Source organism: Acipenser ruthenus, chromosome 1 (assembly GCF_902713425.1).
Source record: "Acipenser ruthenus chromosome 1, fAciRut3.2 maternal haplotype, whole genome shotgun sequence".
Taxonomy (NCBI): domain Eukaryota; kingdom Metazoa; phylum Chordata; class Actinopteri; order Acipenseriformes; family Acipenseridae; genus Acipenser; species Acipenser ruthenus.
Window position 1 is genome coordinate 85,931,202 of NC_081189.1, and position 4,355 is coordinate 85,935,556.

At 32.5% G+C, this 4,355-nt stretch overlaps 1 protein-coding gene across 4 annotated transcripts in view; it reads right to left on the bottom strand.

Annotated features, from left to right (window-relative positions):
• Positions 1 to 2,375: 2,375 nt before the first annotated feature.
• Positions 2,376 to 4,355, bottom strand: part of LOC117421519 (glutamate receptor 2) — a 62,015-nt gene continuing 60,035 nt past the window's right edge. For all 4 annotated transcript variants that reach the window (XM_034036021.3, XM_034036022.3, XM_059031501.1 and 1 more), the window contains one exon: positions 2,376 to 4,355. This exon is cut by the window's right edge and continues 211 nt beyond it. The gene's annotated coding sequence lies outside the window, so the exon portion shown is untranslated.

Genomic DNA, 4,355 nt, shown 5'->3' on the forward strand with positions numbered 1-4,355 from the left:
CCTCAATGCAATTTGAATTTTCCATTTGCAATTATTTGCTCTACGCCTATACTTACATCCCCTCCTTTATGTGGTAATTTAAATAACACATATATGCACTGCCTGGCTACATGATTGGATTTGGAATAATCCTTGTCTGGGCATGGTTTCCTGGTATACCCTGTGTCTCTTGATTATTCTGGATGGAATGAATACTGCAATTGTCTTCAGCATTGTTGTGGATCAAGTCTACCCAACAGTGCTTCATTTGTATCCTGACACCATGGCTTCTTTTAATATGATAATGAACCCATCCACCATGCCAGAATTAAACAAGAATGCTTTGAGGAGTATGGCAGAGACTGAGGGGATCTTCTATGGCCACCGCAATTCCCAATCTAAATCCAAAAGAACATATCTGGCATGAAAGATGCATTCATCATCACAACCCTCTGACGACCTCTCTGCACCAATTGCGTGATCAGGAAAATGGTGGCCCAACCCCAAATTGGATAAAAGTCCTAAGAAAGTGGCCAAACAGTGTATTATGCCTTTCGATAGTCTGATCCAAAGTTGCCATTGGAAATAATTCTGGCTACATTTTTTTTTCAATTAAAATCCAATGCATGTATTAGAAGGCTTCCAGATATTTGTTAAACACTATTTTAAGTTGTTTATTGAATTCAGTGTCAGATAAGAAGAAGAAGAAGAAGAAGAAGAAGAAGAAGATTGTTTATTATTTTTAATAGATTTTTTATTCATTGTACAGTTTTAATAATTAGAGATTATCTAATGTTCTCAACATCCTACATCAATTTAGAATCATGTACACATGATCACTGCATCTGTTTTCCCCTGAAAATGTGACAAATTAGCTTTTCCAGCAGTCTCTGAGGGGAAACTAAAATATATTACCATCTAACACTAGTTATTCCTGGTAATATTGCTAGGCAATAACACGATTTACTGTTTATTTATAATTTCAGAATCTGTAAATATACAGCATGGAGGAACACTCATTAAAAACATTTTGCAGTGCTCTGGAGTGTTCTACCGCACTTTATATTTAGAACATTTGAATACTGTATAGCACCTTACTTATATGTAAACTTTCTAATCGTATGCTTTTATTTCCCGAGGTGATATTAAGTGGAGTGGAAATTAGTTCTAGAGTGTGATATTAACCAAAGTGATATTCGCAGGAGCTTGTCCCCACTGACCCCCCATTATATTCTGGCCACTATTTGGGTGAAAATAGGCAGATGTTGACATTAACAGGAGAAGTATAAAGTGGATTTGACTGTATTCAAATCACACTACGATTACTTTCCTTATACTTTATAAGATGCCTGGATAGTGTATTATTAGATAGTGAGACAAAGGCTAGTGTGTTTTGATAAAATGTATGATTACCAAAATGTTCGACCACGGTGCATACCAATTGTACTTAGGAGAGACCTGGCACAAGTGTTAATACTGTTTGAATTTAACTCATATATTTATGTAAAAAAACACTACTTTTTTTTTTTTTTTTAGAACTTAACAACTATGTAATTACTGTAGTTCTGGAAATATTGAAATGTGACGCCATGCTAAATCCAGGACACTAACTTTAAAATGCTTTGCACTTGAACATTGCTACCAGGCCTTTAGCATTACAGATGACAGACACATTTAATGAATTCTGTCAACATAGCATTAACATTAGTGCTTTTCTCCTTAATTTAATTGTGGAGTTATTGGAATAGAACTAGGAACTCACAGTCTTTAACCACATAGAGTAAAAACTAATGGTTAGAATCTAAACTGATGCATTTGACCTCCACTGGCTGACCTCTTCCCTGTTTGAAAGCTATTTCAACGATCGAAAGCTGTTCTGTTATATTTCAAAACATCATGAGGCAGTGTTCTGTGAGAATTAACCTTTAGACCAAGAAACATTTCAACAGTGTTTGTGTTCATTATAACATGAAAAATCATGTTGTGGTCTTTGATTATGTTACATGAACAGTTTACTGATACACACATTCTGAGTTTTGAGTCAGCCTCCAATTACCTCAGGTCCTATTTACCACATACAAAAAATATATGTTTGCCTGTATTGTTCTGAATCATTCTTTTGTGTCCAGACAATATAGATGTACGTTGATTCATTGCATGTATTGGGGGCATTGTTCTGACAAATAACTGTAGTTTCAATAAATAATTAATTGAGTTTGTTTGAAAGAAAGCAAACAAACTCAATTAATTATTTGCAGTATGTAGGTTAAACATCATCATCAAAATAATAATAATAATAACATGCTGCATACAGTATGTATTGCCTATATTATTGTGACAAATGCTGAGTTTGGTATGTAAAGTGATCGTGTGAAAAAAAGTAGTTTGCACATAAATTTGCCAATTTAATTTTATTACTGAAAAATGTATTGAAATATTATACATAAGATACATTAACTAAGTTTATGTATGGCCAAGATGTTTGTTTTTACTTGGAAATACTCCCAAAAAATAAAATTGCCCTAGCTTAGACATTAGCACACACTCCATTTACAAAATGTCAGTGAAAATAGCTTGTAAATTAAAAATGCTTTTGTAAATTAACCTGCCCATGTCAACACATTTAATAACAATTATAACAGAAAAGCCATACTAAGATAAATTGTGTTGTTTTGGACCTCCATTCATATTTGGGTTAATTCATATACACATTTCATTCAGATACAAAATTAGTAATGATCTATAAACTAAATATGTTTCATTCAAATAGTAGATTTGTGCCGTATTATCCAGTGCATCTTTTTGAAGGTATACATACTTGTAGATGACCTGCAGAATATTTAATTTACAAAATATATGACTTTATGTTCTTTATCAACCTTAATGATACAACAATGTTCCCTTATACTGTATAAAGCTGATAAATTAATAAATCACACTCAAGGAATAATCCATTTATATTTACCTAGTTGACTAATGTTTTTTTCCCCCCATAATGAATATACTGATTTGCCTATTAGATATATAACACATTACTTAACCAACTAGAGTTCTTGTTTAATTCCACCTGGCACTGTAAGTAGCCTCAGAGAAAATATATTGCAATTATTTATTAATAACAGCATTTCCTGACCTTTTCACAAACGTTTGGTTTCCCATACAACCTTGGACATTTGTATACTTGAAATATTGAGAATAATGTTATGTTGGTGGCTTCAGTCACTAGATATTAAAGGCAAAATCAAGTAATTATTCTGAGGAAACTGTCATGCTTCAAAATGCTAATTTACACATCAATAAATGTAAAATGTTTAAAGTAAGACAAAAAATCAATCAGCAAATTATTCAATAAGCCATCAAACTGTACATAGTGTTACAACGCATACAGAATGTATTAGCTACATTCACTTGGATGACAATGAATGATTTTGTTAAAACTTAGTTTTGTCACTACTGCCAGTAAATTTGGCACACTTCTTTATTTGGCATTTTCAACAAATATGTTAATTTAGTAGCAAAACGAATGCAATAATATCATGAATGGCTTACAGCGTTCATGATGTGTAGACTGCTTTTTTATAATTTTAAAAACTGCTACCCTGATCCTTGTATGCTAAATTGATTGAGAATGGGATCACAATTCAATCCTTCAGTTGAAAGAAAAACCTTAACAGTGACAGAAGTGTAAGGAATTCCACCTTTTGCAAATAAAACTAAAGGAAAAAATGTATTTCACATGTTAAGCATTGTCAAGTATTTGATATCAACACCAAATGTTAAAGAATAAGCTATACAGGAAAGTTTTAATAACAATAATACATTACAAGAATTCAACCATTTACTTCCTTTAGCATGAACATGTTTGGCTATGAAAAATATGGAACTAATCACCTAAAGCCTTGTCACATCCCCACAGATTAAACTATATTTTATATTCAACCAGAATGGAAGCGGATTTATTTAAAAGCCATTTTGTTTGTGAAAATACTTAAAAATATTTTTTTTTATATACTGTATATTTTATTTAATTTTCTTATAAAACATTTCACATCTTGATGCAGATGATGTCAAGTGTGCTTAAGTCAATATGAATCCAGGATTTAATGATGGTGCCTACAGAAACAAGTGTGTTGCATCAACAACGATTTCAGTTAAGATTAGAGTACTTCCAACATTAGCTGTGCATGTCAGTCAAGCTCCGTTTCAAACAAGTAGAGAGATAAAGAGAGAAGTAACAGAGAGACGACGTCGTTTGCACTAACAGCATCCCATTTGACTCCATGATGAATTTCCACGAGGAGAAAGGTTCTTAATTTGACAAAAAAAGAAATGTCTTCACGATACTGGATTTGCCTCTGAACCATTCACCAGGAAAA